We start from the raw sequence: 25231 nt of genomic DNA on the forward strand, positions 1-25231 counted from the left end.
CCCTGCAGGTGCACCACGCCTCCTCCTCCTAGGGGTCCGTGGGGACAGACTTCTTCCTTCATGACAATTATTTCTGTGTTTGCAGGTCTTACCTTACCCGATTAAAACAAACCCCAGGTGCAAATTTTGTAAAGTTTTAAGAGAAATGAAAAGTTATTCATTAACAACAAAAATTCAAACCAGTTATGCATTTCTAGACTTGAGTGTCACCCGCACTGTCTCTTTAGGTGTCTCTTTAAGACAGGCTGCAGGTAATAAATTGTTATTTGACATAATGTGTTATTTCTCAAAAAGTCAAAGTAATACAAACAGGCGATTTAGTGTGAGATTTTTAATTTAAAAAATGTTTAAATATGTACCTTTCTAGGATGTAGGTCAAATAATCCAGTAACTTATAATATTTTCTTTATCATTCTAATTTGCACATACATATAATCACATACTACATAAAACAATGAAAAACACTTGCTTTGATTCACTTACATTTCAGGGAGTTATTTCATTCAAGCTTCTCAGGTGCAATCTGTCCTCAGGATCTTTGCTACCACTGGAGTCTCATTCTGGGTTATATTACAACTTCAGCTTGGCCTTAAGTTGAGGTACAGCAGTTTTTCAATCTGCACGATGCCGTAACTGAGAATTCTATCCTAATCCATGGTATCCACTCACTTCAGGTAACTTCCCCAGTGTAGCCACCTACTGTGTGACCTTTAAGTCATCTTTAAAAACATGGTTTACAGCTCCCACTCTAGCATCACTCACAACTCTAGGATCATTTCTCCAGGAATAATTACTAAATATGTGTTAAATTTATTCTCTTTCCCACTTTCTAGCCCATTTTAGTGATTGCTATAAACATCCCACTGGCACTGTCTGTAGTTAGTTCAAGTTAGTATGTCTTCTCCAAAAAGTTCTAGGTTATTCAAAATAACCAAACCATCCCTGGTATAGAATCAGTAAGAACTTGAACACAAGACCACACCTCCTTTTCTGATAACTTTCTGAGGAAAGCATCCTTGCCCTAGGGTAAGAGCACAGGTGGCAAACACAAGGCCCTCCCTCCACCTTGTTTTATCCAGCCCAACACTCTGTTTCTACCTGGCCGCAGTGCCAAGCTCCTTGCCCCTAATTAAGGAGTGGTTACATTTATACAGCCCTAAAACTACATTTGGCCCCTTGAAGGCAACCCAGGGAATGATATAGCTCCCCAGGGAAAATGAGTTTGACATCCCTGGCAGAGAGGTTATTAACTCCTTTTCACAGGTGACGAACACACAGAGTTTAAGCCCCCCAGCCAACACACAATTAGAAGATCAGCAGAGCAAGAAACATCCCTCAGACCGAAGTTTAAAGAGAAGATGGAATGTACCGGCTGCCGAAATGTGAGGACACGGAAGACCAGGAACAAACAAAACCAGTACTTTACACTGGGGTGCGCTTCACTCCTGTCTTCTATTCTAGCACAGTTTGGGGACTTAAACCTCTTCTCCCTTGTTAATTGTTTGTATTAACTTATTTACAGTAGTACTCATTTTATTAATAGGAACCATATAAATAACATTTTTAACAAATACATAATATGCCATTTAGTAAAATAGTTTTTAAAATTATTGAATAGTCTGGTTATTTCCAATAGATCCTAGGTAGATTCTTGGAATGGTAACTGGCTAATTAGTATTATACAGAACGTAATCAAAATATAAGCTCCACTGACCCCAATAAAACCTGTCATTTGCATCTGCTGCGTTCCCTGCTGTATCCTCACGTCACTGAGAAACCCAGGAAGCAGGAACCTGAGCGCGCAAGGGGAATGTTTATGGTCAGTGGGAAACGGTCTTCCTCACGTGCAGGGCCCAGGATGGAACCGGAACCCGTGGGCAGCGGGACTGCACAGGAGAGAAGGAAAGCAGAGTCTTGGGCTAATGGGGTAACCCGTGGGGGCCCCTTATCCAGACCCGAAGGTGAAACTCGAAAGCCCATTCTCGGAGGAACTGAACCTTCCTCAAAGCAGACAAGTCAGTAGGACTCCAAAGGCGTTTAACTGAAGTCAGCCAGAAGGGCCCTGTAAGCTGCCTTCATCAAGCTGATTGCTGGCTCCACTTTAAACTAGGATTAGAATTTTCTACTCTATAAACTCTTGTATTCATTCGCTATTTCTGTTTTTTTTTTCTTTCAGTAAGAGATTCTGTTTGAAAACTCATCCTGTAGCAACGACATGAGAGAACAAGGTAACGGCCCACCTCTCTGCAGGGGTGAATAGGCACGTCCTGTGCCCATGGCAGGGGAGCAGGCCCAGGGCGGCTCTCGACAGGGCCCAACAGCAGAGCACAGTCTGGGACGGGAGCGTGCAGAACATCTCCACCAGCTGTCCCTCCCTCTGGCTCCCATGACAATGTGCTGTCCTGTGGTGTGTCTCCCCCTTCTGTCATACTGCTGCTTCCCTGGCTTGTGGGGCTTCTTTGCCCTTTAATTATAAGTAGTGCCAGGAATGATTAATTTTCAACCCATCGCTCTTCACACTTACTATTCTTGGCTTTCTAAAATGGAACATTTTCTTAGAAGAACTGTCTATCATCCAACAGACAGACTGGTGTGGTGGCAAATGTATCCTAAAAGAGTTAATATACACAAAGCGTGTAAAATGATCGGCACAGGAATGTTTAGTGAGAACAGCCTGACACACTCCTCTGACGGCACCGCTTCCGTCGCTGCCCCCGTCGCTGCCCACTCTGTGCCCCCCTCCTCCCGAACGAAGTCAGCCTTCGCTGGGTTACTTACCGCACGATTCGGGCATGTAATTTTGCCTCTCTGAGACTCAGCTTTCACCTGTTACTTTTAAAATCTCCTTAAAAGTCAACTTCTTCCAGTCTTTTGTACTCACCCAAATAACAACTTGCAATTAATTTTGATTCATGATTCAATCAATCATAACTGCAGGCAACTGAGATGCTTCTCTCACATGGTGGTTAAGATCAAAATTAGAAAGGTCCCATGAAAAAGTAACTGGAAACTACCAAATGGTATTTGAAAGCAAGGACTGCTAATTCCTGACACCCAGACCTGGCGTCTCCCCCAAGGGTCGGTCCGCCTCCCTCTCCTGCTGAGTGGGAAGCACCATGGGGGAGGAGACTATGCTACGTGAACAGGGGCTGGAGGTGGACTGCTATGAACAGAACAAGGAGAGGAAACCAGAAAATTCGAGACCAGCTTGCATCCTTTTAATTACAAGAGTGAATGAAGCCAAACACACACACACACAGGCAAATTTTCACCAGGTACAGTTCAAGGTCTTGAGGCTACATTCCTACCAGTCTTGGCAAAAGGGCCACTCGATTTATGATAATGGCAACTTACAATAATGACAACATAATAAGTAACTTACAATAATGACAACATAATGAGAAAAACGTACAAAGTAAACCCCAGCTAGAAGCAGCTCACAGAGAATGTAGTTAGCTGGCACGGGGAGAGGACTCAGGAGGAGTCTGGAAAGGGGTGTGTCTCATGCCGAGAATGGCAGGGAGGAATCTGCATTTCCTGTGACGGGCGAACTTGACCGAGCATTACCTACCCGCATTATTTCACTGTGCTACCCAGTGCCTTCACTCTCTGAAAGGCACTACCAGGTGAAGAAAATGCGAGCTGAAGAAACAGATTCTCCCTTTCCTGGGATCGTGTATGGTGTCCAAGTAACTCCAGGCCTCCCTGAACTGTACCCACCACCCCTAAGAGGTGGGCCTGTCCAGAGAAGCAGAGGAAAAGCGGAGTCAGTACTTTCTAACTACCTGACAGATGTCTCATGCTACACATTCAATGTGTCAGAACCTTGCTGCTCAACCTCCCTGAAGTCCAGCTCCTGGGAGAGAACCCCTATTCAGATGCATCGCTTCCCTCTCCTGTCACTGCAGTGCCATGTCTTAGAGTCCCCATACCTCACCACATCCTTCCTTAGTCTCCAAGACTATTATTACTCTCTTAAAGTCATGCACCCGTTCCTTCCTTTATATTTTTATTACTATCTCTTCTCTAGAGCAGGTGCTATTGCTACAGAAATTAACCACTGGTCCTAAACGGCCTGCCCATCTCAATGAGCTCCAAGCACCGTGTGAGATTTTTCTTCCTAACATGCTTTTCTGATGGCACCGTCGCTATGACCGACCACTACGTGCTTCCCCTCCCCCCCAATGAAACAAAAAAGAAATTTTAAGTGAATCCCCAGTGTAACTAAATTAAAGCTGTAATTCTTTAATTTGGGAGTCAGCAAAGTTTTTCTGTAAAAGAAGTAAACATTTTTAGCTTCGTGGGCCCAAAAGGTCTCTGCGCAAATATGCAAAAGCAGCCGCGGACAACAGTAATTCATTCCACAGCTGTATTCCAATGAAACATTATCTGCAGAGACAGGACACGAGGAGGATTTGGCCCGAAGGCCATGGTCTGCCAACCCTGGCTTAAGCTCACCACTCGAGACCCCAAGCAATCTGGCCACTAAGTCTCACCTCCATGGCGCTGTGCATCAGGGTTTTCTTTTTAAATGTAACAAACACATACCATATAAGAGGATGCTATAAGAAAAGTCCTAGTTTTACAAATGAAAAAACTGAAGGCAGAGTGGGTAAGCAGCTTCTAGACAAGACTGGGAGCCAGGGGAAAAGCCACCACCCAACGCTGCCTGTCCACTGGTCCACTCAGTGCCCACCTAGGTGGCATGATCCCTTCTGGACCTTTGCTCATATGGTTATTCGCTCCCTCCCAACCACCTCTTAGTCATGTCTGATGTCTCCACTCAAATGCACTTCTCACGGAGTCCTTCATGTTCTTCATGCCAGACCCAGCTCGGAGTGACCTCTCCCTCCCTTTCAGTCTCAAGATGCAGGGTCCGGCGCAAATAATGCCCCTTTTTATTACAAAATATTTTATTATGAAATTATAAGCATGCAATTCTGTAACATAACAATATCACACACTTAAGTACGCCATATGGCATTTTAGGTGAAATGATGAAATTAAAACTATATATTATTACACCTACATTATTACCCTACCAAACACATTCAAGCAGGCTTACTTCTGCTGGGCCCTACATATATGTTGTTTGGGCTTTTCTTTGTGTGTATATATATATATATATATATATATATATATATACACATACACACATATACGTGTGTATATATATTCACAATTTCCAACTGTCTTCCCTACTTACTTTCTAGCTCACATTTCCTATGTCCTCAGTAACTACAATGGTGTTCAGAAATTAAAAGGTATTCATTAATTCTTTATCAGGAGGATGAGGTTCACTTACAGGGCAACCCATGGATACATGCACTTAAAGCAATTCCCACCACTCTCCATATCTATAGAGATTATAGTGAGTGGTCTCTGTACACTCAATACATCCATTCTTTAAATGGATGAAAAAGAAACTATGAGCAAAAATCAATCTTTGGCCTTTCTAGACTGAGGTACATCTTGCAAAAACAATTATGACACTATAGATGCAGTAATTGAACTACACAAATAATTATTTTATTGTAAACATCTCATTAGGGTAGTGGATTTAGAGTAATAATTGTATTTATAGGACTAGGAAAATATCCTTAAACTGATTTCTTCTGTTACCCAAGTCTAAGGGAAGTGTGTCTTAACTTTCCTGGCACCATGGACCTCTATGAGAAAGCTACGGACTCTCTCCCCCGTCAGAACATCCACAGAGATATTTATACAAACCTTGCACACGATTTCTGGGGGCTCACAGACCCTGTGAGGTTAAAAACCCTGCCACAGAGGGTCTCCTGTTAGACACTCAGAGCTCTCACTCCCCAAAGACATTTTCCTTTTCATTCAAGTCATTCAAGGAAATTTCAATCTGTCTAAATTAACTGGCAGTAATCTGTTAACATTTTCACAGAACAAACGACTACACCCAAATCAGACGTCAAAGATCATAAACAGTGGAAATGGAGTTAAGAGTCAATGAATGGGAGGGGAGAGAAGTATCACCAGTGACTAACAGCTTTCAATTTCATGCCAACTTCATGCTTCGCATGAAAGCTCAGGTGCCCTGGACACACGCCCATGTGTGAGCAGCACAGGCTTCCTACAGGCAACACATTATCACTAAACCTCGAACTTCAGAAGTAGCGGCTTCACATCCTAAAAACAACAGCTCAAGCTAAGGAAAAGCAGCAGGAACAACTAATCGTAAACTCTCCCTTTAAAACTCGAATTTGGAGATAAAAATGAGCTCCTAAGCTGTGTACCAGCGGACTAACACACCGTGACTGCAACAGTCAATAAAGGACCAACAGTAATAATGATACACAGTTGTGGAATTTTAATTTCTTTCCATTCAACCCTTTTTATAAGACTTATTTGTTAAATGTGTTGTTAAATAGAATTTAATTTTACGTCTTTTGTAGTCAGCATGAGAATGAGAGCAAGGTATCACAAAAATCTGAATTTTAAGATTCAACATAAAATGGTTAAAATCAGCCCCAGCAGGTTCAAAAGGGCCCCATTTGGGGCTCATGAGAGGGGCAACCAATCAACGTTCCTCTCTCATATCAATGTTTCTCTCCCTCCTCCCCTACCCTTCTCTCTAAAATCAATAAGCAGGCCCTCAGGTAAGGATAAAATAAAAATAAAATAAAATGGCTAAAATCAAGCTATCTGTAGATGTAACCCACCCTGAACATAAAATAGGTGAACTGGTAAATGTGGTCAGTTTCAAAACCAGCCAAATTCTAATCAAGGTACGGGGTGGAAACTCAGTCTAATTTAGTGAGAGGAAAACCTGCAAATAAATGAGTGCCTCTCAGAGTGACTGGTTCAGTAACAGAGGCAGACTCCATGGCACAGTGGGGACCACCAAAGGCGGGGGTAGTCAATCAGATTGAGAAGAATTAAATAAAGCTTCTCAGGACAGACACTTCGAACCACAACCTTCTGAACTGATACTCAAGGCCTTCCACGATGACTCCTTCGACTCACTTCTCCACCCGAGTCCGTACTGAGCTGTCCTCCACGTCACCCTCCTCTTCTCCCGGCAGACGGCATCCTGCCCGCTCTTTCCACACGTTCAACACGACCTGCTCCTTCACGGCACTGCACAGGCCACCACACCCCTCTGGGAAGCCCCGATGGCTCCCTCACACCCTGCTGTGTCGTCTCCTCTGCTGTGCACCGGAGGATGACCGCAAAGCCCGATTTCCCTCCTCCTGTTCCCACAGTCTGTCTCCTTGGGAGAGCGGGTGTCTGTCTCTACGCAGGGACTTTAACATGGAATAGGTCATCTGTTCATGAGATTTGTTCCAATTACCTGGCACTTAATTATGCATCATCTCCTATTTAATGGCTCCTGGTAGGAATGCTGTCTTGCTTGTAAATTTATTAGCTTCTTATAAGCAGTGATTAGCAGTATTGGAAACATAGCAAATATTTGTAAATAAATATTTATATAAACTAAATGTATCAAACAAACAAACAAAAAAAGCCCACATTTCCTGCCCCTCTTTTTAAAACTTTTCCTAAAACTTTATGGCTTTATAATGAAGTTTATTGGGGTGACATTGGTTAATAAGACTATGCAGATTTCAAGTGTACATTTCTCAATGATACATGGTTTGTATATTGTACCATGTGCTCATCAACAGTCAAATCATCTTCCCTCACCACACAGTTGACCCCCTTCACCCCCTTTAAAAAAATTCTATCTAGATATAAGAACCAAAACTAGACAAGTCTTAGTTCCAACAAATTCTGGGGAACCTGCTACCAAAAAAAAAAGAGTCTCTGGTCGTTTTTCCTTTAAATTGAAAATCAGAACAAGGCCCCCCATCTTCTCTTTTAAATTCTGCTCATTTTAACCAGCACTAACTCAAAGTTCACTGGTTCCAAGAACAACCAAAGGGGCCGTATTTTAGATGTCTGACAATCTGTCATTTGGGGTGATCTCTCTAAATTACTCTTCCTAGTGGAGCTAGGTTTTGAATTGAGCCATTCCTACTCATTTGTTGGGGCCCCCCTTTAACCAACAGAAACGTTTATCTAAAATAGCTTGCAAAGTCTCCGAGGCACTGAAATAAAAGCTATCTACACCTTATGAGCTGACCCAGACATGTCAACAGCACCGCCTTATCAAGTGGACATGGACTGGACACCGCAACATACGAGCAGCACAGACAGATTCAACACGGACCAGGAGCTGCTGGGAGAAGGTGCGGATAACCTGGCTGTAAATGGCGGGGCGCCTGGTCTTGCTGTCTGCTCCTCTGTGTCTCACCAAGAAATCTCTACTTCTACAGTGTTGAAGCAAATAAAAGTTTTAATTTAGGTTTCAGGATTTTAATGTTATTTTTTACTACTGTCACATTCCTGCATTACAATTACCCCTGCTGGGATATGGAGGTTGTTGGAATTTACCCTGCAAAGGGGCAGCTGGGTGTCCCAGTTAAATGCATAAAGAACTCCAACTCCTCAGTGGCCTGAGACACAGAACACGGGCAGACCTCTTTAATTCAGTGGCCCTGTCATCACGCCCTAATGATACGAGGGAAAGGGAGCTGCACTAAATCTGATGCCTCGGGCCACACTTTCTTCTCCTTCCAAAGGGAAAATACAAGGAGCTCTTGTGCCACATCAACATCCCTCAAGAAATAATGAGCTGGAAGGAACCTAGGAAATCCTATGGACCAAGCTGAAATTTCTGAGCGGAGAAACTGTGCCTTCACGTGATGTCTGACCCAGAAGGCCAACATGTAAAACAGAAGGAAGTGCCTGTGGCTGTGGGGGTGGAGGTGGGGGACTGGGGCACGGACTGCTCTTACCACGGCCAGTTAATGACAAGGGCAGGGCTCCAGCCCACTCTCACGTGATGTCAGGAGACCAGCCGGTGGGTACAGTGGTACCTCGCTCGGATTCTCTGTAAGGCTGCAGGATACAGGGGACAGCAGACTCTGAAGTGGAGCCAGCACCATGGCTTCCTGGCTGTGTAACCTGAGGTTACATCTTTTAAACCTCAGTGAGTCCCATCTACAAAGTGAAAGGGGGAAATTTCCCAGCAGAGTATCTGTTACAGAAGTGTGTAACACTATTCTCTTCTGTTTGTATTATCTGATAGAAAATGGAAGCTTTATTTTTGCTTTCCAAATTGCATTTTAATTTTTTTTTTACAATTCACATTTCAAGCAACAGAGAGAGGCAGATACAGATATGTGTGTGTATGTATATTTATACATCACTAGTCAGTATTATTAAAATTAAGCAGAAGCCCTGGCTGGTGTAGCTCAGTGGATAGAGCATGGGCCTCAGAACCAGACAATCGAGGTTCGATTCCCAGCCAGGGCACATGCCTGGGTTGCAGGCCGGTTCCCTGCAGGCTACTTCCTAGCAGGGGACGCACGAAAGGCAACCTTACATTGATGTTTCTCTCCCTCTCTCTTCCCTTCCTCTCTAAAGATAAATAAATTAAAAAATCTTTAAAAAAAATTAAGCAGAGAACCCAGGATTAAACCAAAAAATTAAGAAAAATAGCCTACTCACTCTGTCACCATAATTTAATACAGAGCAAAACAAATGCAACAACTAAAACACTATCTGTTAAGAAACAGCCAATTTAGGACCTTCCACATCAGTCTTTAAATGACTAACAGTACTGAGTTCTTCACAAGTGTTTGCAAAATCTTGTAAATGGGTAGAAATACTCCATACTAGGTTTCATGTATTATTTTAATGCATCCTGTATTCAAGCATTATTATTACCAGGCCTACCAAAATTTCCATCTGAGAATATCATTAGTTAATATTTCAATCTCAAAAACTTCAGTGTTTTGTCACGAAAATTTCAAATCTTTAATTTCATAACATCATGAGATTAAGATACAACAGATTTAAGGCATATCTGTACACCACTGAAACATTCACAAATTCCCAGATTAGATTAAACAGAAAGAACAAAAGCAAATCAGCTGACCTCCAAAACAAATCTGAGAGAAATCTGCCTGCAGGAAAAGCAAACACCACTTGACCGGTTGAGAGCTGCTGCGTGTTCCTACTCTGTCCACCAGGGGGAAGTGTTGTTTAACTATTGACAGAATAATTTAAAACTAAGGAATAAAATTTTGTATTTTTAAAAGAAAAAAACACGCATTGAAAAAAAACCTAGAATATGTCATTGGATACCTGTAATTAGGTGAAAATATCACAAAAGATGGTCCATTTTCAGAACCATTCTGTGCCTGTGTAGGGTTATCCTCCAAGGAAGAGACACTCAGATGTCAAGTCTCACGGGACCACGGCCACTGCAGGTCAGACCGGGCCCTCATCCTCACTCGCAGCCTGATGCTAAAGCTCAAAGAGGCCCTGGCTGGCGTGGCTCAGTTGGTTGCGCGTCATCCCCCAAAGTGAAAGGTCACCAGTCCAACTCCCCATCAGGGCACATGCCTGGGTTGCACCCCAGTCCTTGGTTGGGGCGCCTGCGAGAGGCAACGATGTTTCTCTCACATAATGATTTTTCTCCCCCTCTCTTTTGTCTTCTCCCCCCACCTCTCTAAAAATGAGTAAATATAATCTTTAAAAGTATACAACATAGAGTTCAAAGAAGGCAGCAGACCGTGGCAGTTGGAATCCCAACTTTTTATTACGTATTTTAAACCATTTGATGATGCTTAGGGCATGCTTGTGTTAAATACCCACCCCACCATGCTGTGAGCACATTCTCACTGAGCAGTAAATACACCCAGAACCTCAGTTTGAACGACTTAGTCACTATCCTGTCACAGCGACAAAAGTGCAAACTACCAAGGGGTGATGGGGCAAAGTGTGGCCTCCACCCCCAGACAGCACTTCAGGGGAACAGCACCCATCTACCCCAATTTGCAGTCCTATGGTCATATTTAGATTTAATCCGAACTTTACACACACACACATACACACACACGCACACACCTCTCTTCCATTACATTCAATTACCTCCTAACTGCCAGACGCTCTGGGCTTTATCTTACTGGACTCATCTATGGCATGTCTCTGCAAGTCTTCTCTTCTTTAAATGTTTCTCTCATTTCCCAAACACCTTTCTGTTCTGATTTCCTCCTGCCTCTCTGGCTGATCGTGCTGAATTTCTTTCATCACTTCACTTTCGGCCTGCCCTTCAAACAATTTTCTTCTTCCAGCGCCACCTTAGCCCTCTTTTTCATTCTGCACAGGCTTCCAGGGCAGCCAGAGACACTTGCAAAATCCCTCCTCTCTGGCCCAGACCTGCGATGCGCGCCCACCTGCCACTGAGTATTTCCATCTGAATGTGCCACAGGCATCTCAAACGCAACAGGCCCAACACGCCATCCATCTTCCTACTGCACCCCTGCTCCTCCTTCAGGCCTGTGTCTTCTTGAAAGGCATCACCATCTACCCAGCTGCCCAAGGCCAACACCGCCCTCAGCTTCCCTGCCCTCCTTCCACAGCCATTCAGGGGCCCAGGGCAGCGCCTCAGTCTTGTCAGTAGGGCCGCTCCCACCTCCGCAGACGCAGTCCCATCCTCCCTCCCCCGTGGCAGAGACACAGGTGGTTTAAGCCCGCTGTCTACTCCTCCTCTCTTGGTCACAGAATGCCCAATTTTTAGCTGGGAACAGGGCCGCTGAGAATAAAGATGACATTTCCAGCATTTTCCTTGCAGCTAACTGCAGCCATGGCACCATGTTCTAAATGATGAGTAGTAACTAAAAGTGCTCTGCAGCGATTTCTCCAAAACTATCCTTAACTTACAGACAGCACAAGCCCCTCTGCCCTTCTGACCCACCCCTTCCTCCTCCCTGCTCTCAGGAATGTGGCCAGAGCCCCAGCAGGCAGACCAAAGGAGCAGAAATGGTCAGTGGCCAGCAGACCGCACTGCCCAGGGGGGCAGACTGCCCAGCACCTTGGGCCACCGCTGAGCTCAGGATCACCCGAACTCCTTCCAGGGAAGGGAAGGGGGGACTCCCATTTTGTTTAAGTCACTGTGTGTGTGTGTACCTCCCCCACAAGGCGTGTGGCCTCCTGTCTCACTTTCCCTAACTGCTGTCCCGGCTCTACCCTGCTTCCAGACCGACTGCCTAAATCCCAAATGTGGAGTCAATTCATTCATTTTTTAACCACTAAAATGCCTATTCCTTAGCATGGCATAAAAGACTGCAACCTGGCCCCTGCCAGGCTCGACCCTCCTTCCTTCCTCACTCCTGCCCTGATGTCACCAGCTGCTCAGAACAAGCCGTGGTTTTCATGGCACCACCTCTTCACCTGTCACTTCCCAGCACCCATCCACCCTACCCTTGGAAAAGCTGCTCACACCATCACCTCTTCCAGGAAGTCTTCCCTCCTGTCTAACTTGGCTGTGCCTTCAGTAGCCTCCCAAAGCGCCCGACCCTCACGTTCACTGCTGCGGCACTGCCCTGTGTTGGACCATCGCATCACTTGGCCGCTTCCCCGACCCGACTCCACGGTCAGACTGGGTGCTTCATCTGTCCGTCTCCAGCCCAGCAACTACTGATCTTCCTGAATCCTGAAAAAGCAAACGCCCTCAGGAGTGCCTTCACTTGTCTTGAGGAAGCTTTTGGTGTCTGATACCTGACATAAATGAAAACCCAGGCCCCTTCTTGATTCTTTGCCCGGGCCTGTTTCCAGTCCAGGAGCATTTACCAACTGAGTTCCAACAACATCTGTTTAGGGGAAGTTACTAATGTTAATAACGTGTGGGTTTCCAGCCACCCCGGACAGCCTCCAGTTCACTGACCTTCACTGACCAGTGAAACCCCCTGCCCCCACCCCACCGGGCACCTTCCACTCCAGCCTCTGGCTGCCACCACTTCTCCTGTAGACCTCAGCGCCAGCTCACATCTGGGGAGGACTCCCTACTCTCCCGCACTTTCGATAATCCTGTAAAATGTGGCTGAAAATGACCTTAAATTCACCAGTCTACAGTCAGCTTTATTCTCCTTTCTAACACTAGGTTTTACCTCAAAAATTTTTAGCACTTGTCTCTTTCTTCATGATTTTCAAAGAATACCTACAGTGTGGATCTATACCTTATCTGTAAATGTGCTGAGTTTCTTAGGACAGAATCATCGGAGGTCAAGTTCATGTAACAGGAACAAAGTGAGCTCTTCTGGGGCTTCGGTTTCTCAGTGGTGTTTCCTTTACCAATACCAGCAAGACAACTGCTCTCCATGATGAGCAAACCCAACCAAACAGAAGTTTCATGCTTCCGCGCTGTCTCAGAAATCCCTTAACATTTCCTCACCCACCCTTAGGAGGAGCCTGACCTTTCCTTGTTGAAAGCCTCTGTCAGACACCATGCAGTCACTGCCCATGACCCTGAGGAGAAGGGCTGGCTGCTCAGTGCTGTCCAAGAACTGCCTGGCTCTGAATTACCTAAGGAACTCACTATGGTAGTAGCTTTTTGGATCACATGCCAAAATCAGAATTCCTGCAGTGAGGGTCAAGAATCTGACTGTTTTTCACCTATATTGAGGTATAAATGACAAATAAAATTGTAAGCTGTTAAAGCGCACAAGGTGATGATTTGATATATGTATACATGTGAAAGAAGAATCCAAATGTTTAATGTGCGTCCCAAGCATGTGTCCATACTGCATTCCTAACAAGGCAGGGCAGTGGCTGCCAGCACCCCTGGGGACTGTCACCTGCAGCCTGAGCAGCTGCCTCACTCGCCCCAGCTGTGCAGAGCAGAGAGTATCATTTTCTCAGCACAACACGGAGCAGGAGAGGCCATGGAGCTCCTGGAAGTTCCGAGAGCACTACCAAGTCAGCATTTCTAGGGAGGTTCACAGCAATCGTTTTTAAAACTTCCACGGGTCAATCTAATGTGCTTTAAAATATCAATTTTCAACTCTTTAAGAGCAAAAGTACCTTTTTATAGCAAGTATTTTGCAATGCCTCCTTTATTACCCTGAAGTGACATTCATAACATAACCTGCCTAAGTCTAAATTCAAACCAATCAATACAATAACTTATTATATGTGGTACATTCAGCAGTTTACTAAGATGAAATGCTCAAGTCAGTCAGATACCTGCTTCAACCTAAATGGAGAGTCCCCCCGAAAGCCAGGTTCAAGTGTAGACTGACACCGGTGTGTTGAGTTGATGGCTCAATAGCAGGAGCACTGCTTTCTGGGACATGATATTTAAAAATGGTGAACAATTTTTAGCAAATTTCCAAATGCAGTGAAGTACAGTAATCCCACCCACAGTGATACAAAGTACCGGCAGTTTCCCCTTGTGTGGTTTTAGTTACCCACAGTCAACAACGATCTGAAAATATTAAATGGAAAATTCCAGAAATAAACAATCCGTAAGTGTTAAGTGTGTGCTGTTCTGAGCAGCACGACGAAACCCTGCTCTGTCCCACTTCACGCTGCCTGGGACGGGGACCTTTACCCAGTGTGTCCACGCTGTACACGCTGCCTGCCCACGAGTCAGTCGCTCAGCAGCCGCCTTCTCGGTCATCAGATCGGGTGTGAAGGTATCACGGTGCTTGTGTATTTCACTTAACAACGTCTGCCTCACCTACTGTATCTCGTCACGGTGGCATTTTATCATCTCATGTCAGCAGAAGATGACGAAGGGTAAGTACTGTGCAGTAAGATATTTTGAGAGAGACCACATTCGCATTACCTTTCATTACAATGTACTGTTATAATGTTCTACTTCGTTATTAGTAATCGTTGTTAACCTCTGGCTGTGCCTAGTTTATACGTAATTTAAACTGCCACAGACACGTACATAGAGGAGAAAACAGTAGACACAGGATTCAGTGCATCTGCAGTTTCGGGCTCCACTGGGGGTCACAGAAAGTGTCCACCATGGACAAGGGGGCATGGCTATAAAATCTTCCCTGGACTCGCATGGCAGTTACAGTCCTTAAAAACTCCCTATTGAAAAATCCATGCAAAATTTTTGTGTCTGTACCCTAGGTCCAGATCACCAGAAGCATGTGTTTCCCCTGTGTAAGCGCCCAGTGGACAAAGACAAGCAGCACGGGAAACGCCTCTCCATGCCCAGCACCGCCCTCGCGCTCCTGGCCTCCCTGGCCTCGCCCACGTAAGGCCAGTAGCCAACCCTCACTCCCAGTCATTGTGACATTTGAAAATATCCCCACAAACTCCCCAAAACCACTGCTTCGAAACGACTATTCAACACCCGGAAGCAATCAGGACAGGGGCACTTGCCTGGGGCTGCAGTATTACTTCTGCCCTGTGCTGCTGTCTCCCATTATATTGACTCCAGAGGCTCTGCCTGATTCCACCTATATGAAAACTTTCCAAAGCAAATATTTACACAAATACGAGCATAACAGAAATGGCTGGTGAAATTCCACATGAATGCACAACCATCTCAGATAACGAGACCCTCCTCATAAATTCCTGAAAAACTAATGCACGCTATTCTTTTACAATCAAAGCACGGTTTCCTACTGACATCACATTTCAGTTTCAGAGATGTCCTCTTGCGTACCTGATTGCTCTCCAGTTGGCAGTGGTACCCAAGCACTTAAGCTCTGAATGTCACAGGATCGTTCAACAGTATTAAAGAATTCCACAATGAGTCCTTTTAGTACTCAGAAGGTTTATAAACAGCTCAGGTAATTACCTTTTCAATATAGCAGTTCTTAAGCCTGTGTGTCCATCACATTCACCACCTGGAGCTGCCTAAAAACTGAAAGATGCTCGGGTCCCCGTCTTCCGGGTCCCTTGCCTGTTGGGTCCCCTGACCACAGATTCTAATTGCACAGACCTGGAGAGGATGGGGACCAAGAATCTCACTCTTTTTCAAAGGTCTGTAAACTTTTTGGTTAGCAGGCTTAGATCCAGTTTTGTGGCTCCTGAATGTTACACAATTTGGATGCTCTTTTTAAGAAAAAGAAGAATAATTGCTAGGTCTCCCAAAGTCTTGGTGGGTGCTATTTAGGGTTGCAAACATGACATAATGAGAATCATGACTGGGAACCATGACGGAAGGTGTCAAGTCATACGCTAGCATGACTTTACAGTGGAGACCAGACACCTGAGCGCCTACGAGCTCTGGGAGGAACGTAAGTGTAAAGCAGGAGACACACAGGAGGGAGGCTGACTGCAGATGGGGGCACCTGAGCCCCCACGGCTCCAGCTGCTGATTCACGCCGGTGATAAGACCCACTCAGTGCTGAAGTCTCAACAGAAGGTCGAAATCTGGGATTTTACACAAAACCTCTCAATTTTTAAAAGTTAGCTCAATGTTTTCACAACACACTGGCTAGACCAAATAAGACATGAAAGATGCCAGTATGTGACCTTAACAACAAAATGAAACTGAAGATCAGAGTGGGTTTAAGGAACAATGAAGAGAGACACTGCTAAAGCTTACTTTCTAATGCAGTTGGTACACATGACAATAAAAAAATTTTATTCAGGGACCCACCTCAAGAACCCAAATTTATTCTAGAACACCCTAATAGCACTCAAAGAATTCTGTAAGTTTCTGTAAGTCAAGAGAAGACTAGCTCTCCCATATAAAACACACAAAGAGGAAAATCTTTGAAAATGAATCCTTATAATGGCTAACAAGTAAGTGCACGTAGAAACTCCGATCTCCATTCCATTCGGTGCTGCAGGTTTCCGGCGATAAGAGCTCCTTGTTCTAACAGAGAGGCAGGTGCTCTCCTACGGCAGATCAATGCCGTAACGAAGTTGATCTGATCCCACTCTCAAAAAAAGGCAAATCCTGCTTCCCAGCTTTTCAATAGCTGCTTTAAAAAAAAAAACTACAATGAACTCTGGTTCAAAAATAATAAATCTCCCAGAGAAAATTAAAGTATGTTCTGAATAGACAACAGCAACAAGCTTTCCAGCAGGCCCTCCAGACTGGCTCTGCAGCCCTTAGCTCTCTGAGTACATGGAGCACCAGGCTGCTGCGATGAGGGCACTCAGTGTGCAAAGGTGTGGGCCCAGGGAGGGCGAGGTGAAAACACTGACTCATCTCGGCCAAAGGGAAGGCACGTCTCCAGTCCCTCCCCGGCCCACTCTGCCGCACCGAAACTCACCACTAAAAACTACTGCTGATCAAGCAGAGTCTACGGAATAGCTAAAATAATAGAGGACATCTGGCCAACTTAATAAAGGCCAAGGAATGGTGAGCTAGTCTAATATATACTTGTGTATCCTACTGTATAATCATTTTTTCCTCTCCATAATGGGTGGAAAAGAGGCTGGGAAGTAGAAAGAAAGGAGCAAACTAAAAAAAAATTGTGCCCCAAACAGAGAATTTACTAAAAGAATAGGCATGAAGTTATAAACCAACTTGTGTCTGAGGTGGAGACAAGGAAATAACTCAATAGAAGACCCTAGAAGTAGCAGATTTGTCCTTGTTGCTTTGCATAGTTGGAGGTTTCTAGGCCAAGCCACGCTTTTCCTGAGGCAATGACTCCTCGCTTTCCTGGGTCCTCCGACCCTTTACAAGATGAGCGCAGGAGCTGCGTAAGGCTGAGCAGCGATGCTACTGCTTTTGCATCTTGCTCTCCAGGAATCCTGTGTGTGTGCAGAGGTGTCCACCCAAGTCAGTAAGATGCTCTACACTTACCCAACACATCCTACCGTTAAAAATTATTCAGGTTCTTCACACCATAAGCAAAAAGCAACTCAAAATGGATCCCAAACCTAAATGTAAGAGTTAGAACTATAAAACTTAGAAGAAACTATAGGAGAAAACCTTGACCTTGGATTAGGCAATAAGTTCACCAAGATGTCACCAAAGGGACAAGCAATGAAAGAAGAAACAGGTAAGTTGGACTTGATCGAAATTAAAAATATTTGTTCTGCCAGTGATACTACCGAGAAAGTGAAGAAACCCACACAATGGGAGAAAATATTTGTATATTATATCTCTTGTAAGAGAGATATATAGAGAATATATAAAGAACTCTTACAATCCAATCACAAAAAGACAAACCAATTAAAAACTGGGCAAAGGATCTGAACAGACATATCTCCAAAGAAAATATAAACAAGCCAATAGGCACGTGGAAAGATGCTCATTATCATTCAGGAAATGCAAATCGAAACCACAAGGAGACGCACTTCGGGTCCACTAGGACAGCTATCGCTGCTTATAATAAAAATGATGGTAAGTGTTGGTGAGAATACCCACACAGACTACCGGTGGGAATGCAAAATGGTGCAGCCACTGTGGAAAACAATTGAGAAGCTCCTCAAAAGGTTTAAAATACAATCACTATATGACCCAATAATTGATCCTAACAGCCAGAAAGCGGAAGCAATGCAATGTCCATCACATGATGAACAGGTTAAGTACAATGGAGACCACGCGTATGAAGGGGTGCCATCCCACGCCTTTTTACTGCGGAAGAAGGCAGTGACACGTGCCACAGCACGGATGGAAACAAAACGGGACGTGAAAACGCTGGTCACGAGGGACCACACACTACACGAGTCCATCTCTATGAAATGTGCAGAATAAGCAGCTCCAAGGGGACGAAGGTAAGTAACGGCTGCCCAGTGGAGGGAGGAGTCAGGCAGTGACCGCTAGTGAGTGCAGTCTTGTCTTCTTGGCGTGAGGACAATGCTCTGAAGTTCACTGTGGCAATGGATGCACAACTCGGTGAACACACTAAAAATACCAAGTTTACACTCTAAATGCCAATGTTGTGTGGTATATAAATTTATCCCAATGAAGCTACCCCACTTCCGGGTATATAGCTAAAAGAAATAAAATCAGTACATGGACATGGTGTCTGCCTCTTCATGTTCACTGCAGTATTACTTACAATGGCCAAGACATGCAAAGAACCAAAGTGATCACAGACAGGTGAATGAATGAATAAGATTGGAGGGTGTGTGTGCATGTGTTTATAGGACAGAATACTGTTCAGCCATTAAAAGAAGAAATACCTGCCATTTGTAACAGCATGGATGTGTTTGGGGGCATTATGCTAAGTGAGACAGAGAAACACAAATACCAGATGATCTCACTTATAGGTGGAATCTAAAAACAACAAACTCGTAGAGAAAGTACGTCGGCAGTTACCAGGGCTGGGAGGAGGGGGAAGCAGGGAGATGCTGGTCAAAGGGAAGAACTTCAGTTATAAAATGAATCAAGTCTGGAGATAGAAAGTACAGCATGCTGGCTACAGTTAAAAATATTGTACTGTACACCTGAAATCTGTTCAGAGAGCAGGACTCAGCTGTGCTCAGAAATGGACTTCGTGTGGTATCTGCAGAATGACATTATCTTCTAACCATGTTCACCAGACACACACGCAGAAAGGCGGCCCCGCAAAATGATGGACATGCTAACTGACCTTAATACGGTAATCATCTCACAACATATACATACATGAAATCAGTACACTGTACGCCTTAAACTTACACAATGGTGTTTGTCAATTACAATAAAACTGAAGAAAATAAAGAATTATTTAGGCTCCTGAGTTACTATGGCAGTGGGACAGACGTTTGCCACCTTGAAGTCCTATTTCAAATTTCAAAAGTAAATAAATTCATAACAGTGCTGACAGAAAGAGAAACATGATTAAAGCTAGAGATTTTAATGAGTCTGTCACACTCAAAGTGACAGGACGATGACCACAGACAAAATACAGCAGAGGTCACAACCCAGACTAACCCAGAAAGCCTCAGTCATACTAACAGCAAAGCCGCTGAGCAGCTAAGAGCCCAGAGTTGGCAGGTGTCCATACCTGGAATGGGAAGAAGAACAGATGTCAACTGCAATTAACCAAAGAATTATCCAGAGAACAGCTTCCCACATGGGCCCCCTCCCTTCTTCCTCTCTCACCCAGGAGCTTGCTGGCACCAGACACCAGCCTGGGTGTATCAGCAGGCGGCACACCCACCAGCCCCTGTACAGCTCACCTGACCTCACTCGGAGTCTGCTGAGCTCTCCCCGCACGCAGGGACGAGGCTGGCTGGGGGCACAGAGTCCGCACATGCAGAGAACCCCGCCTCTCTGTATTTGGGAGCTCGGTTTTTCATTCACGCATAGGAATGGAAAAACTCCGACAGACATTTGAGGAAAAGCAGTGGCTTTCAAGACTTAATGAAACAGAACTGACACTGGATGAAGCAGAACTGCAGACACAGAAGGTAGGCTTAGAAAACAAATTCTAATTGATTCTTTAGAGATATTCAAGACCAATGAATCCATAAAAGAACAGAGTGCAATGAAAACTGAGTGATCACAGAATGGGAATGAGCTCTTGAAATTAAAACTATGATTATCAAAATAAAAATGTTCCTAGAAAGAACAGAAGGTGATATGTTATTTTATTTTTTAAAAGACTTTGTGTATTTATTTTCAGAGAGAAGGGAAGGGAGGGAGAAAGAGAGGGAGAGTAACATCAATGTGTGTTTGCCTCTTTCACGCCCCCTACTGAGGACCTGATCTGCAACTCAGGCATGTGCCCTGACTGGGAATTGAACCAGTGACTCTTTGGTTCACAGGCCAGCACTCCATCCACTGAGCCACACCAGCCAGGGAAGAAGGTGATATTTTAAAACAGGGGGAAAAAAAATTAAGAGACATATAAACTTAATCTAATCCAAGAGAACCAACATTCAGCTATAGGAATTTCAGAAGTAAAAACCATGAAAAAATAGAGGGGGAATGATTTTAAAAAATAGAACAAATGTTTCCAGCTGTCATACCTCCTGACGCGTCCGAGGGCTGGGTAAAGAGAACCCTTCAGAGCATCCAGTGAGAAGAGCAGACGCAAAGGAGCAAGCGGCGGTCCAGGGCCTATGGGTGCCCACGGAGAACAAAACCACCCTCCAGAAGGGAAGGGAAATGAGCTGAACCTGGACTTCAACTCCAAAGAAAATAGTCACTTTCAGACACTTATAAAAATGTTACCCATCCCAGAACCTCTCTGCAAACATTACTAAGTGATATACTCCAGGAAAAAAAAATTCTAAGAATGCAGCATGGAATCCAAGGAGCAGTACATCTAATCAGGAATGCAGTAAAGAATCCTCCCAAAGAGTAAGGGGAACAGTGGTATAAAGGCCTGGAAAATGTGTGGCACAGTCTAGAACGAGTTGTCAGAGGTTCTAAGAAGAATGTCCTCAAAATGAAAACGAATCGCCAGTTACATATAATACAGTTCTACCTAGTGATAAAGTGAGGACCTAACAACGAGACGACAAGCTGTAACAATCTGCCACCTCCTCCTGTGCTCCTTCTCCTCTCTGCTCCTGTCGGCTGAACTGTCCCTGGAGCGGGAGAGGGTAGGGACGCAAGACCTACTTCTTCACGGGAGGTCCAACTACACCACTCGGATGCTGCATCCTGTACATGCTGATTTCAAACGGACTGAGTGAACATGTGGAGACTAAGCACAAAAAGATTATGTTGTAGGTACAGAGCAGAACATAAATGCTGTAAGCCCTGTAAAAGAAAAGGTAAGACAACTCTGGCCAACTAGCTTAATCGGTTAGAGCATTGTACTGATATGCAAGGTTGCAGGTTCAATTCCCAGTAAGGGCACACATAAGAATCAACCAATGAAACCATGAACAAGGGGAAAAACAAATCGATGTCTCTCTCCCTCTCTCAAGAAAAAAAAAATCAATAAAAAGTTTAAAAATCAATAGAGAACACAAAAGTGAGATTTTGTAAACTTCCAAGAGTTCCTGTAAGAAGTCAGTTGATTCCTCCTCTTAGCACTGCACAGGCCTCGCCACTTCCTTGCACACGTCTGTCGGTCACTTGTTCTCCCTACAGCTGGGGGAGTCTTAGTCTTCAGAGGCTCCCTCAAGTGCTTCTTCTTCCTGGTCCTTGACCAAAAGAGAGAGACCAGTGACCCTGGCCATCTGACACTGCCTTAGGAACGCTCTGAAGAAGGAACGCCCTTTCCCACAGTGAAGCAGGCCACCCCCCCCCCCCACACACCCCGGCCTCAGTTCAGGAAAGCCCTGCTGGCCTCGGAAGGGCAGCGGTCTCAAGACGAGGGGCACACGTGGGAGCGGCAAGGCCCGGCGGCACCACTGCCCGTCTGCTCCTGGACACAGGCCTGGTGGTTAGCCCCAGGAGCGGCTCCCACGGCCCCTCTTTTTTTGCTTTGCAGCTCGCAGAAAATTGGAATGGAAGAAGTGAACCTACCACTGATAGGGGACTTAAGAGTTGGAAAATTTTAGTTTAAGTAAAAGCTAATAAACTTAGTAATCAATGCATATAAAAGCTTTTGCTTCAGGAACTGAAGGTATGACCCACCCTGACTCCAGGGGACCACCTTTGTGCTGCAGGAGGACTGCAAGCCATCAAGATGGTATCTGAGCCATTGTATTCCAGGGTGAGATGACCACTGCCCAGGACACAACCTGAGACCACTGCCTGGGGCACAGCTTAAGACCACCGGCCAGGGTGAGAATGCTGCAGTTGTTTTTTTTTAATCCAATTAACTTTTCCCTGAATTACAAACCCCTTACCTACACTTTGTTCTCCTTATAAAAAGGGCCATTTTAAAATGGAATTTAAGAAACCTGCCTCTTCTCAGATCGCCGGTCATTTGAATAAAGGGCCCATAAAGATTCAATCCCTGTCTCTGCTTATTGGGTCTGGTAGTGACAGGCAGCCCGAACTCTGGTATCTTTTCTGGTTTCACCTCTAATGACCCCCCACCTCCTCATTAAGTCACAGCACAACTGATGTCACAGACAGCCCAGGGCCTCTCACCAACTACTGACTACTGCTCTGCCTCTTGAACAGCTCCTGAAAGCTGCAACAGCTCCCAGAGAGGAGAGCAGACAAACAGAGAAGCATGGTCCCCTTCTTCCTTTAACTATGTTGATGAACAACAGATCACAAGGATCCAGATTTTAAATCCCAGCCTCGGGATTCTTCCCACTGTTCACATGTCCTTCCAGACTCCACCCAATACCCTAAACACTGGTCACTGATTCAGACCCCTGAAATAAGCAACAGCTTGCAAATAATCCTGACTTGTTTTTCCTAGAACCTCCCACCTGCAACCCAGGTTAAGTCCCCACTCAGTGGCCAAGCCGAAGCCTCCCTTCCTACAGCAGCGATACTTTCCTTGGGCCTAACTGGGGCTCATGATCCTGCTGAGCTCACTGGTCTCAGGCAATGCCCCGGCCTATCCCTGGAGATGCATTCAGAAGTCACTCCAGCATTTCCATTTCTCCAGTAGGCTGTACCTGGAGCACTAAGACTGTCAAAGTCACTTCTTTAATCCACTTTTAAAAAGTCCTGGGTGGGAATAGGCACGTCTATCAATCAAATTCAAGCAGAAACACGATCCTACTCTCTTCTACCTTTGCCTACAGTCCTCTGAGTTTGGGCAGTATTTTGATGACAGACAAATAGTCTACAAAAATAAACGTCAAGGGCATTTTTGAAATGATAAAAATATGCCATCATTTCTTTGTGAAGATAGAAAGAGAGGGCTTTTCAAAAAGTCAATAAAAACTTGCCTTTTACTTTCCTATATGGTAAGAAACAGCATTTGTTTTGCCCATTCCAATTTCCTGATCAATCCACCTTGATTTATCTACCTAAAACAGAGCTTGGCACTTCCTTTTTGCCAGCCTGGATAAAGTGCAAATTCTTTACCTTGCCTTAGAAGGCCCTGCAAGGTTCTGGTAATGGTTATCTTCCTAAACCTCTCTCACTGAGAGGCTTTACAAACTAACCAGGCTGGTCCCCTCCCTGTTCATCAAACAACTGATATTTTCTGCTAACACACCCTTGCTCATACCCTTGCCTTGTCCCAAAACTCTACCAATCAGAATCCTAGTATTGCCAACAAGTTCAACTTCCTCCTCCTTCAGTCACCATAGCACAGGGGAAAGTGATCGCTCCCTTCCTTCAGTCACCTACAGACACATTTCTCCCTGACGGAAGAATAAGCTGCTAGATGTCAAGAACTAGACCTTGCACTTCTTTGCGCCCTTACAGTGCCCAGCACATAGTAAGTGCCCATTACACATATTTGTTCAATAAATGCACGCATACATTCACACCTGCAGAATATCATCACACTGAACAAATAACAACACCCATTCTTACCAAGGCAAATAAGCAACATGTTTAAAATATCATTTTGACTTGCCCCACAACCTATGAGTAAAGATGAACCAAGCTCACACATCAGTAAGTCACATGACTATGCAGACATTTGATTTACAAAGCAAAGCAAAAAGCCTCTGTTATCAAAGCCCAAAAATGCTTCATCAGCACAAAATCACAATGTGGTAATCCAAGTTAAGGCTCTGTGAATTTTAAACAGCACTGGAGTGACTATAGTCAGTATTCCCTCTCTGAAAACAGTGCACAGATGACTAAAGTGCCCCAAACCTACAGCCCAGAAGAGTTAGGTATTTGTGCTACACGATAAACAGCAAATTGGGACCTGTTATAAAGGCAGAAAGATATTTTAAAAGTAACTTAGCTATTTTAAGCTGTATTAACAGTCCCCAACTACTGAAATATCTAATAAGTATTCATTATTAAGGTAAAAGGAATTATTAAATGGCTACGTATTCACTGCATTCTTAATATACCCAAATATCATGGGGTCCACTAAACAATCCCACCTAACACGTCAAAAATGTATAGTTATTATTTGATTTTTTCAACTGAACAACAACTACATTAGGTCAGACTCCTTGTCTACCCACAACAGAAATCAAGTTTCAGATAGTGAAGAACATTAGGTCTGTTCTTCCAAATGTCAACTCAAAGCTTGGGGACACAAGTACACGATGATGATGACAATGATGATAATGATGACGATGATGACGACAATGATGATGCCAAAGGCAGCAAACACTTTCACCACAGTAAGCCCGTGCCGAGCGTGCTTCTGAGATCCTTACATTGTCAACTTAATCCTCAAAAGAATTCCGAAACAGGGATCAGTACAGTCTCATTTTCCAGATAGGAAACTAAGCCACAGATAGATTAGATAACTTACTCAAGGTCATACACCTGACAGGGTGCAGCACCGGATGTCAAAGTCAGGGATTTCAAAGTCAGAAAGAACCTGACCCAGAGCCCAAGCTCCTCCTGACCGCAGGCATCGTCCCTGCCCCAGTTCACCATGCACATTAACATTCCCCTCATCATCTGGTCCTCCCGGCCTTTCACCCACATTGCTGCCTTTCTACTCCTGTGAAACACGTCTGTTTCAGTTATGGATCAAAGCAGTTT

General features: G+C 44.6%; 1 protein-coding gene across 9 annotated transcripts in view; it reads right to left on the minus strand.

Moving 5' to 3' along the window:
• The window catches only part of PSD3 (pleckstrin and Sec7 domain containing 3), a 554618-nt gene that overhangs the window by 314635 nt on the left and 214752 nt on the right, over positions 1 to 25231 (minus strand). The window lies entirely within an intron of this gene.

Source organism: Artibeus jamaicensis, unplaced genomic scaffold (assembly GCF_021234435.1).
Source record: "Artibeus jamaicensis isolate MK-2021 breed Jamaican fruit bat unplaced genomic scaffold, CSHL_Jam_final scaffold_833, whole genome shotgun sequence".
NCBI classification, from domain to species: domain Eukaryota; kingdom Metazoa; phylum Chordata; class Mammalia; order Chiroptera; family Phyllostomidae; genus Artibeus; species Artibeus jamaicensis.